The 20,442-nt window shown below is 41.1% G+C and overlaps 1 protein-coding gene and 1 long non-coding RNA gene across 4 annotated transcripts in view; one reads left to right on the top strand and one right to left on the bottom strand.

The window, feature by feature from the left end:
* The window catches only part of LOC102553338 (uncharacterized), a 29,734-nt gene extending 14,858 nt beyond the window's left edge, over positions 1–14,876 (bottom strand). Inside the window, exons 1-2 of one of the 2 annotated variants that reach the window (XR_015643087.1) lie at positions 14,630–14,876; positions 12,546–12,660 (exon numbers count right to left, since the gene is read on the bottom strand). This is a non-coding gene — a long non-coding RNA (uncharacterized LOC102553338). Of the gene's footprint in view, positions 1–12,254; positions 12,661–14,629 lie in introns of those variants that run through there. The other variant, XR_015643086.1, reaches the window with a different exon arrangement.
* Positions 1–20,442, top strand: part of Slc14a2 (solute carrier family 14 member 2) — a 426,972-nt gene that overhangs the window by 161,195 nt on the left and 245,335 nt on the right. The gene's annotated exons all lie outside the window — the stretch shown is intronic.

Below are 20,442 nucleotides of genomic sequence, written 5' to 3'. Positions count from 1 at the left end.
ATACTGAACTCTCAAATGCTTAGTGGAAAAGAATTCTATACGCATGTCAATAGGAAAGATTCCAGTGATTTAGTAGCATAATAAGCTATGGGCAGAGACTTCCTGGCTTGATTTGTGCTACACTTTGCCTTCTGTGACTGAAAAGCAAACTAGAGGTCAAAGAAAGAAAGTGATTTACTCAACTTAATCCAATGAATTAGTGAGAAAACTAGGACCAATAGGAAAGTCTCTTGACTCAGAGGCATTGCTTCTCCATAATCCCATGGTATTCCAACCTTCCTAGAGCTGTGATTCTCAACCTTCCCAATGTGGAGACCTTTTAATACAGTTCCTCATATTGTAGTGATCCCCAACCATAAAATTATTTTTGTTGCTACTTCATAACTATAATTTTGCTACTGCTTTGGGTCATAATGCAAATATCTGATATGCAGAATTCTGATATGTGACCGCATGAAAGTGGTCACTCGACCCTCAAGGGGGTTGCAAACCCACAGGTTGAGAACCACTGTCCTAGAGCATCTATGTAACCTGTGAATATAAATCTGAGAAAACACAATGAAACATACCGATCATACGATCGAGCTTCAGATGTCAACCTGACACATCCTGGAATCATCTAAGGGAGTTTCAATTAAGAGATTACCCATATCAGGTTGCTCTGTGGCCATGTCTTTAAGGGGTTGTCTTGATTGATGATTGATGTAAGAGGGTACAGCCTACTCAAAGTGGCTCTATTCCCTAAGCAAGTGGACTTTGAATGCACATGGAAGCTAGCTGAACACAAGACAGAGAGCAAGCCAGTGGGCAAGGGAGGATGCAGAATCCCCCCACAGTAGACTATGATAAGAAATTATAAGAAGAAATCAACCCTTTTTTCCCATACATTGCTTTTGATCAAGGTGTTTGTCACAACAGATGAGAACTAGAACAGTGACCACACAAAACTCAATAGTCAGAGGCATCTCAAAATGCTATACAATTGGAGAATTTTCAATGCTGAAAATTGAATTGGCATAAAAGTCACCCAGTCCATGGAGACATCTTATCTACAGTTTCTTTGTATTCTTAAGCTCTCACATCTCTGGCACTGTACAGCTTCGAGCTCTTCAACTAGCCTCATGTCCTCTGATATGACCTCAACCCAATTTAGAGCTTCGGTCCAGGCCTAATCTTCCCACACACTGCTACATGCTAAACCATTACCCCAGCTAGATGTTACATGAATGTAACTGAGAAAATAGACTTGGATGGCTGCTCTGGACTCTACTTGCCCAGGCAGGCTTTTTCATTTTCTTTTCATCTGAACCCTTGGATTTCCTTCACTTTCCTTCCTGCAGCCTCTGAGGGAACCCTGAGGGTGACAAGGGGTGAGACAATGGATGAGGTGGATCTGCAATTCATCTGCGGGAATGACTTCAGAGGGGCCAATAAAGAGGGGAAATCCCTAGATGATGAACAAATTTAACAACCAAGGAAGGCCCCTACATTGAGCACAGAGGGACAAGAATTGCTTATAGGCATGGGACATGCTTATATAGGTACGACCTGGGTAAGGTGGGGCATGACCAAATTCTTTTCCTGCTAGGTGAATGGACCAGAACTTTGCAGACTAAAAAACTTCCAGAAACGTTGTATGTTCTTCAGTAGAAATGACCCTGTTGACTCCACTGGGGAAGCATTGCCTACTTCCTTGGAGGTTTGGAAGATGTCCCAACATAATTGTCAACCTCTCTTAGCCTCCACTCTTAGGCACAGCTGCCCTCTGCTGGATGGTATGTAGCCAACTGCCCAAAGAGGTACTGCGTCTCCAACCCCTGACCCACCCTCCTGCTGCCTAGAGGCTGCCAGGTTGCCCCTAACAGACCAGTCTTGCAAATGGAGATGGACGAGAAAAATGAAGACTCAGAGGGTGTGTGCATGTGTGTGTACTGCCGAGAGCCAGGCACACAACTGCACACTCAGATGATCAATTGGCCCCAGTTAGGTGAAAATTCCACAGTGACTTGACACCACTGACGGGAAAAGTTTGCACAAGTCCCAACATGGTGGGCCCTAAGTGCAGAGAGGAACAGCTTCTCCTGCCTTTTGATTATCGATGAACTAAAATACACAAGCTAAATGGGACTACTTGGACGGCAGGAGAACATTGGGATATTGTAATGGTTCTCCTCAGAGATGAAAAGGGAAACTGGAAAACATCTGCCTGCCGAAATTGGCTCTGATGCTCTAAGTGGGTCGAGGAAACCTGTAAGCACGAAGTGGGGCTAATTCACAGCTCTAATCACTAGCATGCAATCTGAAGCCAGACGTTATCTTAAAGTACACGCCAGTTCCAGGTGCTACACAGCAAATGTTTGATTAGTGCTACCAAATTCCCCAAAACTTGATAAGCTTCTGAGTGCAGGAATTATGGGCTGCACACCAGTGGAGCAGGGCTACGTTAACTCCACAGCAAGGTAATTTCCTTTGGCATGCAACACTGAGAAACTCAGTTCGGCCTCTCTTCCTAGGCTGCTGAGGTACTGGTTTCAAATGTACAAATAAAGAGACACAGTAGGGACAAGACAAAGATGAGACCTAGAAGGTGGTTTTTAGAGAGGCCTAGAAACAAAATAGATGGAGAGTTGGGGTTAGAAAAACGTATGCAGTGTCTCCCCGATGTGTATCAAGTGCTGGATATTTTGTCACTAATTCTCACATAACTGGACATGGTTGCCATTATTGTATCCACGTTTCCAGAGCAGTTTAAGTGACTCATTAAAGATATCTTAGCCAAAATTCCAGAGCCATGATGTGAACCTAGGACTGACTTAAAATCCTTCAGAGTCCTTGGCTCTGAAAGACGAAGGGATCAAAAATGACAACACTGAAATTAGGACCACTTAGAGTTACACAGAAAAGTAAGAGGGTAGACACGTATCCATTCAGCTAGTGGCATCAAAAAAATGAAACAAAACAGGCTTAGAGGAGCTGAGAACTCCGGCTCGCTACCACCAGTTCCCTGGGGCTGAATCAAGTAACATGGGCAAAATAGAAAGACTCACTCAAGGGGCTTAAGGTCTCTGTTCAAGGTAGCCATGAGATAGTTTAGGGGTGCAGAGTGGAAAGCTGTATTTGACATGCAAGAATCCTTCTGATCAGCATGGAAATCTCATTCACCAACAACTGGAGGTGAAAGTGACGCGCTGAGTTATCCCGGGCTAAATGAGGAGGCCTAGATGAAGAGCGACATCTGCCTAGCTGGAGTTGATTCAAAAAAACACAGCTGGAAACTACTTGTGGCTGGCTTTTAAAAACCAAAGTGAAGGGTCAAATGTCTCATGGAAATTTCATATCCTAAACCCACAGATAGAGGGGAAAGGGCAATAAAACGGGAAGGGGAGGGGGAGGATTGGTGACAGGCTGGTGACATGCTCTGTTTTTGTGATTTCTAAAGTTGGAACTCTGTTTTCTGAAATGTTTCCTTCAAATTCAAAGACCCCAGAAGAGTTTGGGGAAGAAAAACAGAGCCAAACACACATTTCAGTCTGAAGGCCCATGGTGCCCCCTAATGGGCCTAAGCGTTCCCTCGGTCCCTTGCCATTTCATTATGACTCAGCTTGCAAAATTCTCTCCTCAAGTCTTGCTCCATGCTCTATAGCAATGGGAAGACTTCACTAACAGATAAACCGAATCCTGCTAACATGTACCCCAAACTCTCTCCACTCTACAGTTTCCAATGTACCAACTCCCAGTAAGGTCTGGGGCGAGTAGGAACCCTGGATTCTGGTTGCAGTTTGACTCTTCAATGACATCAACTGTCTTAGACACTAACCACATGACTTTCCCTGCCTGTAGAGGGGAGATGATGGGAATACCAAGCTCTCAGGTCAGAATGCATTCAAACATTTTTGTATATAATCAGGCACACAATAAACCATAAGTAGCAACTTATTTTGTAGCACAATAGTGTGATTCAATCAGAATTAGTCTGCATGCATGAGCATCGTATGAGTGTCAACTTGACTTCCAGACCCAAGCTCAAACTGTTTCTGAAATGCTAGCATCTGCAGCACTGTTTTCCCTACCCTGAGCCTATTCCCCTTCCTGTCTTGCATTGGGCCTTCACTGACACCCCTATACACGGGGTGATCAATTTGTCCCATCAGTTGAGTCTTGGTCATGGCCATCACTAATGGAGTAGCTACGAACTCATACTTTCTTGCTAACCATGCAAAAAGAAATTGGTCTGGAGGGATTCGTAGGCACTGACATGTTTTATTGTGAGAGTAACACACGTGACTCTGGCCTCCACTTGCTAGATAGAACCAGTCACCTGCCCTGCAACACGGAGAAGGAGCAAAAACCTCCAGGGAATTCACCCTCTCACCCTCCCCAAAGGGAGGAGGTAGCAGACATGGATGGAGACAACTAATATCCGCCACACCCTAGAAAGCAAGATCAGTGTCTAGTTCTACTTCACACCAGCCCAGAAACTGTCCAGAGGAATGCCTCATACACTGTAAGCAGAGCGTCTTACTTACTGTCGCATCTCTGTGACAAAATGCCTGACATAAATAACTTGAAAGAAGGACAGGTTTATTTTGCCTCGTATTTTTGGATATCCAGTCCATGGTTATTTGGCTTCATTTTTCTAGCCACATTATGGTCAAAAACCACTATGTTGATGAGAATGCATGAAAGAGGCCATTGACTTCAAAGCAGGCAAGAAATAGACCTGAACTGAGAACAAAATGGGCTACCAGTGCAACCTTCAAAGGCATCCCCCAAATAAACTACTTTCTCCAACTAGACCCTATCCCATAAAGTATAAAGAACCTTCTTCTTCAAAGAAGTAAAAAAAAAATACCCAAATAAACAAAAAACAAACAAAAAACCAGAAAGGAAATAGAGCTACCATAAAACCCATCTATGTCACTCTTGGCTATATATACTCTAAGGACTCTAATCAACAAATTACAGAGATATGCTCACATCCATATTTATAGTTGCTCTAGTCCCAATATCCAGGAAATGGAATCAGTCTAGATGTCCATCAAGAGACAGATGGATAAAGAAAATGTGGTAAATATACACATCGGAACTTTATGCAGCTGTAAGGAAAAATGAAATGTTTTCAGGAAAATTGAATGCAACTGGAAATCATTATGTTAAGCAAAATAAGCTAGAATCAGCAAAACAAATACCATGGTTTTTTTTTTAAGTATTCAGAACCCAGATTTAAAATGGCATGTTTTAAAATTACACATGCATGTATATGCATGTGTCTCTAGGTCAAAAAACCCAGAAAGGTGATCGTGAGAGGGAAGAAATACATCTGAGGAGGTGGGGAACTGCAAGGAAGGACGGAATGCGTGGGATAGGAGAGCAGAAGGGGAACTAACTGGGAAAAGAACGGGAGGCAGCTGGTGGGGGAGGGGATGTCTGAGGGCAGTGAGGGAGGGGACACATGAGGACAAAGTATAGTAACACATATGTATGAACATACCATGATGAAACTCATTACTTTGTATGCTAATCTTAAAAATTAATTTTAAAAAAGTTTTCAGAGCCTCTCAAAATGGTACGACCAGCTGGGGACCAAGTGTTCAACACATGAGGCTATGGAAGGCATTTCGTATTCAAACCACAAGCTACACGGTGGAAATCTCTGAGCAAGCAACTGAATGCACAAATTAGTTCACAATTACGTTATCTCCCCCAATCAAAAGCCCGCCTATATTTAGATTTTTTTTTTAAATCTCTGAAGTCTGATGGGTGGAGATTTCAGGTACTCTGGGGACAAGTCAGAAGTTGGGATTCAGGGCAGACTTTGTCTCCCACCTGTCTCCACCATGTGTTCTAAAATACAGAAAGTTGTGTTTGCTTTCCACAGTCAGCCGCTGAGACCATTACTCACTAAGAATCAGAGTGATTTGCCCCAAGAAACCAATTCACTCATGAAATCTCTCTGGGTGGCGTGTTTTGCCCTGGGGAAGAATGACGAGAAGAGTAACACCCCGGTTGAGGACGGGTTGTAACAGAAGGAAGTCATTCACCTCATTCCTTTTAGAGAAATGGGGTGTTTGTTTGTTCAAGATAGAGTGTGAGACACCATACTCCAAGTTGGCCTTGGACTCACTGTGTCTCAGTGGGGTTTCCTTGGCTGTGACAAGAGCACCGTGACCAAAGCAACTTGGGGAAGAAAGGTGATCCTTTCAGCTTACACTTCATGCCACAGACACACTATCAAAAGGAGTCAAGGCAGGACCTGATGGAGTCAAGGAGTCAGGAGTCAAGGCCATGGAGGAGTGCTGCCCACTGGCTTGCTCCTTATGGCTTGATTAGTCTGATTCCTCATGAGACCCATGACCTCCAGCCCAGGGATGGTGCCACCCACAGTGACCTGGACTCTTCTACATTAATCATCAGTCAGGAAAATGAACAATAGGCTTGCCCACAGGCAAATCTTTACGGGCATTTTCTCAGTTCAGGTTCCCTGTTCCAACATGACTCTATGTTGTGTCGAGTTAGCATAAAACTGGCCACCCAAGATACACTATATATCCCAGGCTGACCTGGATTTGAAAGCAAGTCTCCTGCCTCAGTGTCCCAAGTTCTAGCACTATAGGAGTCTACCACTACCCAAACTGGACCTAAATTTTAAAGGCTGTCTACAATTTGGAAGACTCCAATAAATAACAATTCCTAGAATAATCGAAATCTCATCTTACTCCTGTCTTTAAAAAAAATCCATGCAAAATGACTTTCACTTAGAACTAAAGAACAGTTTCACCTTCATATTCTTGGTGGCAGGAGTTACCATTATTAGAAGAAATGGTACCAAAAGGACTGAAAGTATCCTCTGTTTCTTCCTGGTACCTAGGCTTGTGGCCAACTCTTGCATGGATCCGAAGATATTTATGCATTGAGATGAAGACATGCTAAGCCTTCAGTTATACCATTCTAGTTTATATTCCCCAAGAGGACAGTTAAGAATATGAATTCCATAGCATGCTTTTCATCGGAGAAGGCTACTGTGCAGAACAATACTTGGCACTTGCATGGAGAACAGACAGAAATCACAACCGTATCCACATGATCTGTGGACATACAGAGGCCAAGTGAGGGGCACAGAAGCACATAAATATTTTTCTATGAGTGATAGACTAGGAACCAAAGGGGATTCCTCTGCTTCCAGATGTGGGACCGCATGCTGATGTATTGGAAACATCTAATGGGGTTCTTTTTAAAAAAAATACTGAATATAGAGTCAAGGAAGAAAGAAGTACATTGTTAAACTATTAGTATATAAATGTGTACAAAGAAACAGACAGTAATTAAGACAAAATTAGAGTTAGCCTATTGAGAGACTAAACTTTTCCATTTCAAGTTGTTTCTGGGTTTTTAATTTATAACAATTACCTTTATTAATAAGGCACAATGTCATATTTTAATATATATCATGAAATGATCAAGTCAAGAAAACTAATACCTATTACCTCAAATGTTTATCATTTTATACTATTGTAAAATATACAATGCATTATTATTAACTATATTCATCTTGTTGTGCAATACAACATGCTCCTATATAAGTAGAATTCTGTATATGTTGGACATTGTTGCCCCTGACCAACTCACCCCAGCTTCTATGACCACCAGTCTATTCTCTATGTCCATGAATTTGACATTTTTACCATCTTAAGTAAATGAAATCATGGGCTTTTTCTCTGTTGCTAGCTTATTTCACCTAGAATGATATCTTTTAAATTATCCCATGTTGTTGCAAATGGTATAGATAAGATAGAATTTTATATGTTTAAGGCTGGCCAGTGTTCCACTGTGTGTAAATATCGCATTGAAAAACTTTGTCTGTCTGTTCATAAAGATGCTTTGGTTATTTCTTGAGCCTGGTTATTGTGACTAATTCTACGGTGAACTTGAGAGACTAGGCATCTTTTGATCTGCTGACATCAAACATTTAAATGTGCTAAGAAGTAGTGTCATTGTATGATAAAGTGATAATTTTATTTTTAATATTTTGGGGGAGCTCTATGCTGTTTTCCAAATACTAATTTGTAATAACACAAACGTCCTTTCTAAAACACTTGTTCATCATTTGACAATAGCCGATCTGACAGGGGTTAGGTGGTATCTCATCATGGTGTTTTAATCTGCATTTCTGTGATAATTGAAGATAATGAGGATTTGTTTCCTTTATCCACTTACCATTTGGGGTGTGTGTGTGTGTGTGTGTGTGTGTGTGTGTGTGTGTGTGTGTGTGTATGCTATCTATCTATTTGAAACCTTTGCTTGTCTAAACATTTATTTATCTATTCTTTGGGAGTTTTATGCACATATACGTTGTATTTTGATCCTATCTACTGCTTTCTCCTGTCAACTTCTTCCAGACACCTGTCATGTACTCTCCATTTCTACTTGCTATCAATTGCCAATGGGGCTCAGCAAGGGGTGGGGCCTCAGGAGCCCCTGCCCCACCCCACCCAGACTGAAATACTTATTAGCTTGATCTTGTGTGTGTCATATACCGGCAGCTACAACCATAGTTCATGAGTGCAACAGCCCTGATGTATACAAATGACACATTTCCCAGGCGTTCCTGACCTCAAACTCTTAGAGTCTTCCTTCCCCCTCATCTACAAAGTTCTCTGAACCTTAGGAGAAGGGAGTACAACAGATATCCCATTTTCCTCCACCTTTAGTAGGAATTTTTATTTGTTTGTTTTCTTGGAATTTAGTCGTTTGAGTTCCTTCTATATTTTAGATGTTAGCCCTATATCTGACGTCTGACTTGTAGACTGATTAATTGATTCTTTCATTTGCTGTGCACACACTTAATAGTTTGATTCCACACTATTTGCCTATTTTTGCTTTTGTTGTCTGGGATTTGGGGGGTTGTATCCCAGAAATCTGTCAAATATATAGCTGTGGAGTGTTTGGTTAAACGTGGAACATCCATGCCATACTTTTTCTCTGAGGCTCGAAAAAACAGCCTACAAGAAAGAACAGAAAGATGGTAAGATCCAGAAGTTATAGGAGGAAAAAAGGAGAACAGTGATTTCTGGACATGTACAAGGACCACACTCATGAATTCAAAGCTGCTGTGGCTTCCCACTAAAGACCTTCCCAAGAACAAGCCAGTCAGCATTCTAGCACGCAGTGGGAAGGCACTCATGAGCTAGTGCACCTAAGTGAAGATCTATTGACAGTAGGTGCTTTCTTGGGGGAGGAAAAGCAGCTTTCTTTAAGACTGTGACTCTTGGAGCTCAACCACACTCCAGTGGTTGGTTCCATGCACAAAAGCCTAGAGTACAGACAGTATAAATGGTTTCTAGTTCATCAAGTTAGAGGAAAGAGGGGAGGTGTACATCTGGGAGAAATTAAGGGGAGGAGTTGTAGTAAAAAGGATCAAAATACTCTTTGAAATTCTCAATTAATAAAATATTAAATAATAAGGAAATTTCTGCCAATATCAGAGGATACCTCCCCCTCATTTTCCATAGTAATTTCAGGCTCTACATTGTATTCTTTTTATCCACTTGGACTCTTGTATAAAGTCTAAGATTAAAATCTGTTTTTCTGGGGCTGGGGATTTAGCTCAGTGGTAGAGCGCTTACCTAGGAAGCGCAAGGCCCTGGGTTCGGTCCCCAGCTCCGAAAAAAAGAATCAAAAAAAAAAATCTGTTTTTCTTCTGTGTGCGGGTTCCTACTTTTCTGGCATTTGCTGAAGAAACTGCCCATTGACATCATTCATAAAAAAACATTTGACCATAGTTTATGAGCTACTCATAGTTTATGAGTAGGCTCTCTGCCCTACTCTACTGGCCTATGAGTATATCTAAATGACTATACCATCCTGAATTGATTACTGTAGCTTTGTAGTATTTTGAGGTTCAACAGTATGATACCCCAACTTTTCTCGTTTGGGTCAAGATAACCCTTGATATTTAGGGACTGCTGTGTTTCTATGTAAATTTTATGATTGTTTTAATATTTCTGTGAAGAACTCCAGTGAAACCTTTATAGGTATTGCATTGAGTCTATGGAGCACTTGGTCATGTAGGCATTCAACAAAATTAACCCTTCAAATCCAGGAAGGTGGGCTATCTTTCCATTTGTTTATGTCATTTTTAATTTCTTGTATCAAAATTTTTCTAGTGCTTATAAGATACATCTCACATTTCTTGGGTTAAATTATAGCTAAGTACTTTTCTTTGGGGTTATTATGAAAGGGCTTATTTTCTTAAGCCATCCTTTTAGAAATGTCATTATTAATGTTTAGAAATGCTTTATAATGTTTTATAAGTTACTATTGTATCCCAAACCTTTGTTGAATTTATTCATCAGTTCTAACAGACTTTGGGGGGGGGGCTTTGACACTCTCTCCATTTAAGATTATGTGACAGCATAGACTATTTTACTTCATCTTTTCCCCCACCCCCTTACTTCATCTTTCTCTGACATTGCAACTAACAACACAGAAATGTAAAGGATCATAAGATACTAGCACAAAAAATTATGTACCAAAAAATTGGACAATCTAGAAGAAGTTGATAACTTCCTAGAAGCATAATCTATACATATTAGATCATGAAGAAACTGAATATCTAAACAGCTCATTGTTGCATAGGGAAATTGAGCTAAAACTACATATCTTCATCAAAGAATGATTTCATCGTTGAGAACTACCAAACACTTAAGAACTAATGTAAATACTTTGAATATCACTGCTGAGCTCAGACACAAAGTTTCTCAACTACATGCTGCTTGAGATTCTCAGCAGAGTATCACACAGATCATTTGTCAGAAGCAAGAAAGGAGCTCTCACATACAAGGTTGGGTCGACATTTGCAAATCAATAAAAACATTATTGTATGTAGTAACAGAATGAAGGACAAAGTGTATGACAATCTCAATAAATGGAAATAAGGCATAAAACAAAACTGTGTATTCCCTCATAATAGAATCTGTCAACAAAAACTGGGGATGGAGCTCATTGGGAGAACTCCTACAAAGCCCTGAGCTTAAACCCCACTACTACAAAAAGAAAGAATATCTCTACAAAAGATGTATAGAACAAATATTCCATAACCCAGTAAAGGGGCATATTTGACAAGCCCATAGTTGACTTCATATTCCACTGGGAAATATTAAAGGCATTTCTTTTGAAATAATAAACAAGTCAAGCTTGTTTCCACTCACCATTTCCATTTGTATCATTTGGGTGGAAATCTTTCTTGTTTATCAAGGATCCCACAGAGGAACATAAATCAACCTAAAACTATTTGCTGACAAGTCTCTCTGACCAGTTATCGGGCCGCCTGTGGATGCTTCTAGATTAACTGCGGGAATGGAGTGTGTGTACGCTGATTGCAGGGTCAGCTTTCAACATGTTTTCTTGGCTAACTTTGGTTATTGGCTTAGGGCTTTTTACATTGTCTTGCTCTTAAATGTGGGCTACAGAGTTCGTGGACACGATTAAGCTTCACATGTATCATAGTCCCTTCTCTTCCCAGAAGTAACAGCTAACTGGTAACCAAACTATACCTTCCTGGAGTTATCATCTCATTCTTTATCAAACAAAAATCTATTCCTCGTATTTAAGAACTTCCACAGTATAAAATCCATTTCCAACAAAGCATAGTTATTTCAGTGACTTTCAAGGTCTGGAATCCACTTAAACCAGCATTCTATCATTTTGGGATTGAGTAAATGGGTAAACACTGAAAAATGATAGTGCTTTAGAATTTTCCTATAGAAGGTTCTTAATGGTTACTCAACTGGAGAGCTTAAAGGTGATTTGTTCTTGAAGGTATTTCTTATAAGTGCAAGAAGGCAGGGCAGGCTTAAGCTAAATAAGAAAACAAATGATGTTTGACTTAATGGTTCTCTCTCTCCTCCACATCTCCTGGTTCCTGAGCCTAGTGTCCCATCCACATCCCTATTCAGAAGTCACGTTCTATACCACTGTAAGGAGTAAAACTATTAGACATTATTGGGTATGTTATGTACTTTGTAAAAAAAAATCACTTTCTTATTTTAACAGATGCCCAAACATTAAGCTAAAAGATAATTTTAGCAGGCACACACTCCACATCCCTCCTCTTCTTTCGAGTTTACTCTGACCTATAGTCTGCTCTGAAAACTATGAACTCCACTTTTCAATTTTTCATTCACTTTTGGAAAAGGATCTAAGGAAATAAAAGAAGTTAGTAACAGGCCCTGGAACTGTAGAAAATAGATAATCACTTACATAGTGGTTGTCTTTATTATTTGTTAGCCTATACACAAAGCCACAAACAAGGTAGATGTGATGTTCACTGGGAGAACAACCAGATCCTAGGCTAGACATTGGCATGTCCCAGTGGAATTAACAGGAGACACCTTTGTCTGTTCCACAGCCTCGGATCCAATATCCCAGCCATTAAGCAGTCTTCTTAAAATATCCAGTGAACAATTGCCTGAAGTATTTAATCACTGCCTCGAGTGCATACAGGGCTCCATGAATGGGACAATCAGAGTAGTTAAGTGATCTGGCACCTGCTAAGCTTCCGGTGGGAGAAATGCTCCATTGTCCAGTTGGCAGTGCTGTCTTCCTCACCTTGTCAGGAGGCTCATTCACTCATTCATCATTAGACGACCATTCACAGAAGGCCTGCTCGAAGCCAGGAACGTTTCCAGTAGCGTAAAGAGAGACAAAAAAAAAAATTACATCTTATTATTTAAAAGAAGTAAAGAAAAATGCATGAATCAAACGAGGTTGCATAACAAAGGCTAAGGAAGGAGGTTAGGAGGCAATTTTAGTGCAGTCAAATCCTAAAGATGCAAAGAAAATGCTACCAATTTCCACCTGCCGTAGAGCGGTCAGGATTACAGTAACTGAGTGCCACAGTCAGTATGGTTACGCTCATTTTAGAGATAAAGATGAAGTATTGAGAGGACCTAAATATCTGTTCTGGGTCTCATAGACAGTGGGATCATAGGCTAGGATTCTAACCACTCTACTGAATGACTTTCTTGGCACAGGCAGAGCGAACGACAAGTCATGCACAGAGAAGAGTAGACTTATCACCAACACCCAACCACATGCCCACCCCAGCACAAACACACAAGGCTTCCACCTACACTTGTCTGGCTGTGTACTTTTTATCTGTTTACTTCTCTTTGAACCCTATGAGTGTAGCATTTGTGACAATGACAGCCCCTGTGTTATAAAGCTGACCCCAAACTTGCTGAAAGGCTGGATCACACGCAATACCTTTAAGAAGGGGTTGCTGTAGAAGAACATATTTTTCAATGTCTCAATCCTAATGACTGTGCCTCGGGAGGAAAATATCAGGTTTTTGTAAAGGATTCTGTTGTTTGAAGCACTGAAACAAGGTTTCATTTTCGGAAGGAACGGCACACACTTATTTCTGAATCTTTATTTTTCTCTACACACTTTTATGATAAAGCTTTTCAACTCACTTCAAAAAATAACAACAATCGAAAAGTCCAACCTCTAAAGTTTTGGAGTTACACTTGTTTCCTTGTAAGAGCACAATTGTTTTCTAATAAGGTGGTTCAATCTGTTTTCTTTCCGATTATTAATGCTTGTAATTTTTTACTTCGCGTACACAATATTCAGTTTCACTGTGGTATTTTTAAAGCATAGTTTGTTTTTGCTGGTCCTCTTCTCCTCCACTATCCCTCTAAACCTCCCCCTACCTACCCTGTAACTCCTCTCATTACTCCTTAACTTCTCGTAACTTCTTCTCATAACTCCTTCTTTGGTTTTTATATCTCATGTATCCTAAAGCTCTCCCAGTGTCCTCAACACCTCTTTCCCCAGCCCCTGTGTCTACCTTTCTAGCTTCATGGCCCACCTCTACACTAACCCCATTATATACACACTTAGAAACATTCCTAGCTAGAATTCACATTAATAAAGAACACGTGATGCCTTTTGCCATTCAGAGTTACCTGGCTTAATATAATTTCCTGTTCTATCAATTCTCTTACAAATTTCATGTTTTAATAGCCAAATAAAATTATGCTATGCCAATGTCCCACATTTTCTTTATCCATTCTTATTTTTTTGATGGGCAGCTAGGCTAGTTCCACTTTCTAGCTGTTGTAAATAATGTAACAATAAACATGTATTTTCAGGCCTTTCTGCTGTAGGATACAGGCTTTGAGTATATGCCCAGGAGTGGTATGTAGTCGAGTCATTTGTTTTATTTTTTGAGAAATATCTGTACTGAATTCCATGATAGCTGGCTATACTAGTATATACAGTACACAATATATACTAGTATGCAGTATATACAGTATAGTGTATACTAGTGTGTAGTATATACAGTAGTGAATATAGGTTCCTCTTTCCCATATCCTTCATAGCAGTTGTTGTCTTTGAAATTCCATCTCAACCTAGTCAGGATGACTATAATATTATTTTATTATCATTTAATCTACTGATTCATTTAAAGCTGTCCTTACACATATGAGCTCAAGCTATATTTGAGAGGAATTAAGAGATCCTAGGAAGCCCAGGTCCTAAACATGCCTTGCTCCCATCTTCTAGTCCATGGCTAAAATTTACTAACAGTTGTCTTTGCCTCATTGAAGCCCATCTTAGCCAGAACCTGTGTAAAGGATGATGGTCCTCAACAGGAAGCTTGTGTCAGCGCATGCTTCTCTACAGAAAGGACAGTGGAGGTTTCTTGAGAGTGAGATGAGTGCTCACAACCATACTAAGCCTTCCAGCCTTTTCTACATTGTCTATGAAGCACCCCACATGTTCTCTCCTTCACCACTTCTGAGGTCTCTTGCCAGATCTACAAGCACAGAGGTCAGCATTTCCCTGATGGTCACCCTATCAGAGCAGTGGCCAATCAGAGTTATGACATCAGATCAGGAACCTTCCAAGCATTCTGATCTTGTGACCCGTCACCTCCTCACTCACCATTTGTTCCTGTCTGTGGTCCCAACACTTAGTTGGGTTTTACCAAGAAGAAAACAAGATCTGAAGTTTTATAGCTCATAGGCGATGGGAACAGAATCCAGCCTTAGGTCCAAATGTCAACAGTCTGAGCCCCTCCTCATCTGAATATCATATTCAGATCGTCCAAATTCATTCAGTCACTCTCTCTTGGGGAAATTTAAATCACATGTGGGTTTATCAATTCCCTTCCTCATCTTGCTAGAAGCATCTCATGGCCACCCTGTGCTGCGCTGATGACCATGAAGCGGAGGGTTGCGTGAAGACAATAAATTATTTGTGAAATAAAATTCCTTCCTCTTACATACCTGTCTCACTTCATTTCTTATTTGTCCTATCCTGAGCTGTCAACAGTCCTTTTACACCGCTGTCATTTTGACACTTCCTGTATCCCCAATCCCGCCTTCCTTATTCTCATATAATCTGCTGCAATGCAGGAAACTTCCAGAATTACACTTCTCAAAATCATGTGTAATTTAACACTAAGGAGACTCCAGTATGTAAAAGGGAGGCTCAGGGAAAGTAAGTACTTTCCCCAAATCACAACACCAAGGCCAGCATGGTGTAGCCTCACGACCGTAATCTCAGCGTTTGGGAGGCTGATTCAGGAGGATCATGGAATCGATGATCAGGCTGGGCTAGATAGCAAGATCTTGTCTTGAAAACCTCAAAAAAAGAACCAGTTATGAATCCATCACTTATAACCCAGTCCCTGCTACGGGCTACCTGCTTAGCATATCCTCTCCCTCCACTCATGGAATATCTTGAACAACAAGAACAGCAACGAATCTAAGCCCCAAGAGGCTCGCACCATCGAGTCTGGAGTTGGAAAGGCTATGTAGCCACAGTTATCGAACCTACGCACTGCTTGCTTGCAACCGTCCCCTGAAACCTCTCTGACAGCCAATCCAAGAGTTTTGTTTTTCTGCCTCAGTAAAAAGACTCGTCACTCAGCGTTTGCGAGAAAGCTGCTCCTATTTAGTAAGGTGGTTAATTAAGAATTAACAAGGAGCGAAAATTATTCCTTTTCCGTGTGGAAGGCTTTCAAGCATGTGGAGACCTACAAGTCTTTCCTCCAAATCTCCGTGAGGTGATTAGACCTCCCGACCACTCATCCTGCCTGTAAAGACATCGTGGTTTCCAGATCTCCTCTCAGGGCTCAGGTTCTTGGGACACCTTCGGTGTCACCAGCAGCTGCTCAGGCCCTTCAGGTGTGGCTCCAGCACGGGATACACGTGTTCAGTGTGATCAAAGCAACGCAAGGAACTTCATCATGGTCTGCGGACTGCGCTGCTGACTACAGGACTGGAGGGGTGAGGAGCAGTTGACAAACACACCTCACACAGAAGCATGAAATATTTCACTCCAAATAAATAAAGATCTGCCTTCCACTTAACTTCTAGCAAATAGCTTCATTTGTATTCCAGTTGGGCATTTCTCTTTTTCTCCTGAATTCAAATGCTTATGTTGATGGTTATTAAAAAAAAACACTCACTGCCTCTTTACCTCTTCCTCCTATACTGAGAACTCGGTGTCTTCCAGGAACCGCCGTGCTCTGACAATCCTTTCAGTGGCCATTTATTCAAGCTATTGATAAGTGAAATATTTGCTCATGACTAGTCCTACAGAATTCTAATAGACCCTTTCCATTGGTAAGAAGTTGATGACAATAATTATCATGTAAGAAAATAACCTGACTACTAGCTTATATCATTTTAGCATTAAGCCTAATGCAGGAGATGAGAAAATAGTGCTGGTTTTGTTCGTTTCCATGAAACTCCTTAGTTCCTCTAAGGGGAACTCTGAGGCTCAAGCAACTGGACATGTTTCCAGGGCATTGTGAAAGTCTACGTGAAAGAGAGGTTGGTGTTCTGAGTACCAGCTATCAAAACTGTGAGTGTGTCAAAAGTGTGTGCATGTGTATTTGTATGTGTGTATATCATACATATTATATATACATATATAAAATATAATATATAATTGTATATAATATACATATAGACATATGTATTTCTAATTTTCACAAAATTAGATCTTTTATGCACAGAAATGATTTTTTGTAGAGGAACACGAGACTCACAGAGGTTAAATGCACAGACCAGGCCCACGTAGCTTTAAGGGGAGCCAGCACTTGAATGGCATTCTTTTTAAGGTCAAAGCCTTTGTCTCTGCCACAATCTCTCCAACCTCTGTGACTCTGATTGAATATCTAGCTGAGACAGGGTTGGGTGCTAACTTTCCACCCAGACCAGATAGTGAAAACCACATTCCGAGAAGGAAGACACAATACCCTTGCTATTTCCAGGTAGTAAGTCAAGTGTCAAACTTCTCATATTGCTTCACAGATCAATGGGAAAAGTTTTAGTATAAGAGAATAGTAATTTGCAATTACTAATTAATGTGAATTTCAAAGACTCGTGCAAAAATGTTCACAGCAGCACATTCATGATAGCTAAATAGCAAAATGTCCATTGATGGATTAACCGATAAACAAAATTTCCTAATCATCTGCCAAAAGGAATTAAATCCTGACATATGCCATAGCACCACTCCTGAGTTGATGTTCTTATAGTCCATGCTGTGCCTATCCAAGCAGGCTCCCCACTCCAGACTCTAAGTAGAACTTTGGGGTGCAAGCACCTGGGCATTTTTCCAGGTCATCATGAAGGTCAGGTGGCCATCTTAAGTCCCAACTACCAAAGCTGGGAGCTGCTAAACCTGTAAGAAAGCTGGGAGCAGAACCACAGCCCTTAGAGCACTGCTATACTTTTCAGAGAGGCGGGGTTTGGAGTTTTCCCCCAGTTCTGAATCCCTTCCCAGAGTCTCATAAATATCTCAAACGTGGGAGACCCAGCTGGAGTCCATTGACAAGAAGGCCATGTGGGTGAAATGCCTTTTCCTTGGCTTCCCCTCTTGCTGGCACAGAAGAACTTGGGAAGTTTCCTGGGGGTAGCTAATTTTTCTGTTTTCTTTTCCTAACGTCACCGTGTTTGGTGGAGTTGGGGCAGGAAGAGAGAAGGAATATATAATACGTTAGGGCCTGTTTCTGCCATTGGCAGCTTTTCCCTCTATTTGCCACCGCCCACACACTCCGCACCACACAGGAATACAACTGGCAAGGCTGCGTTCAAAGTTAAAATGTTTCCGCTTGTGCTATTCTTCTTGTGGGGGGATTAGCAAATGAGGGTTGGTACCAAGAGCCAAGTGACAGACTCACGCTATACATCATCAGTGTTGGCTACAGACCAAAGGTCCCAAGACCTGGGACAACTGTCTCCCTGAATACCTTTAATGGGCATTTCACCATCAGCTGCCATTTGTATTGCAAAATGCTTTTCCCTAACAATCATTAAGGAGAAGCTCAGAATTTTTTTAAAAAAAACGTAATATAATTTTATTTAAAGCAAATCTAAATTTACAGAAGCATTAGAACAGTACTGTGACATCACAGACTTTAACCCAGAAACCCTGGTCAAATCACATCACATGTTTCAGGGATATTTGTAATAATGAATGGGACCAGACCAGAATCATGAATTGTACCCTGGCTGTCCCATTTCTGGTTTTGCAACATTGGAAACTGTCTTTCTGTCTCTTCGTTAGTTTCTTACTCTTGCTCGAGCCTTTTCTCAATTTTAAGACCGTCATGTCACAGGATGCCCTTTTACTCATGGTGATTCAATCATCCCTTGTTATCAGACTCACTTATGATTTATTTATGCATTTTATTTATCCATGTTTATTTTATTTATCCATGTGTTTGTTTATTTAAAGAGAGAAAGAAGCACCTACATGCTATGGCACATACATGCACGTATGTCAGGGGACAACTTTGTAGGGATGGCTCCCTCCCTTCACCTTCATGTGGGGCCAAAGGTCTCCTTTATTTCTGTCGCTTGACTGAATAAGCCAATTTCTGGCCTATTTCCCTGTCTCTGTTTCCCATTTCATGGCATGAATGCCAGGGCTGGGATTACAGAAGGGAGCCCATGTGTCTTGATGTTAACTTAATCTGATCACGTGATGAAGTGTGTGACAAGTTTTTTCCTATATGCTTACACATTGTATATGAGATTCTTTACGATTTTTCACTATCTCATGTCCTCTACACATTTAGATAGCTATTGGCGTCTTCTCGTAAACTATCACAATAGTTGCCAAGTGATGTCCTATTTATTGGTTGGAATGCTGCTGTGAAGAAAACTTTCCCTCCATTGTGATGCACTCCTTATGTTTATGTGGAGGAGGCTGGTACACAGGTATTTAATTTGCTCAATGACTTGGAATCTATTCTTACCAGTGTCTGTTTTGATGCTCAGATTTGTCCCTGATTTAGTTAGCTGAAGCCCCTCAAGTTAAATCCTGTGTCCTTTAACATTCTTTGAAAATCTCATTTGATCTGGAGTTTTCCACCTCACCTCTATAGTCAGCCATTTTCCCCAAAGAGTCTTCGAGTGTGTTTTGTTCTGTTTCGTTTCGCGTTTGTGGAGAATGACATTTAGGAACTAACGTCTTAGTAGAAGGAATGTTTACATGTGCTTGGCTGTTACTGTCCTGCAGACATCCCAGCTGTCAGTTTCCACCTCCTTCTGGTCTTCACTCAAATATCCCCTTCACGAAGCCTTATTGTACACACTCTTTAGAAAGTATAGCACCAACTCCATCCTGAGCCCCAACCCACCAACCCATCCCTCTCCTTTGCTCTATTCTTCACTATTACTTGTTAGGATAAATGGATATTTATTAACCATTTACTTTATTATGACCGCCCCTGAAAAAACCCACCATGGGCTCCGTGGACAGAGACGTTATTTGGCGAGCTTTGTCTTCATTAACGAGAGCTAAAGCTGCGTAGGGACAACATGAAGCATGGCCGTGGAGCAAATGGCAGGAGGCTCAAGCCCGGGACCCATGGGGGATGTTGGAAATCATCACAGAGCTTTGCAGCTCAGCCAACAAGCTTGGTCTGTTTCATGCGAACACAACACCTCATCCATGTTGTGAAGTGTGTCCTTCAAAGATCACACGGGTTACTCAAAGGAGAAGGGATAATCCTATGGAGTAAAAATGCTGGCAGGAATCCTCATTCTTCGTACAGACACCATTCTTTGTTATGGTGGCCAAAGTGGTAGTTGATGGCTTAGGTCAGTAAGAGAAGAGGTAATGGTAGGTTTTGGGAACACGGGAGATAGATGTCCTAAGACGACCAGTGATACAGCAAGGAAGAGGGAAATGTCAGGCATGATCTACAGTTGATAGTCCGAAAGACAGGGAATGTAATATGGACCTTTCTAGAGTCTAAGGTCTTCACCATCACTGTCAGCTATTGTATCTAGAAAGAGGAAATAGCACTTGGGAAGTGAATGTTTAGATAGATAAAGACTAAAATGGTAAAACTGCTACACTTTTCTAAGATCTGTCCAAACTTCCCCTCCCACCAGGGTCCCAAATTGCCCC

This window comes from Rattus norvegicus, chromosome 18, assembly GCF_021556685.1.
Source record: "Rattus norvegicus strain SHRSP/BbbUtx chromosome 18, alternate assembly SHRSP_T2T, whole genome shotgun sequence".
Taxonomy (NCBI): Eukaryota; Metazoa; Chordata; class Mammalia; order Rodentia; family Muridae; genus Rattus; species Rattus norvegicus.
The sequence above is the reverse complement of the archived record's forward strand: the minus strand, read 5'-3'. Positions and strand labels throughout refer to the sequence as shown.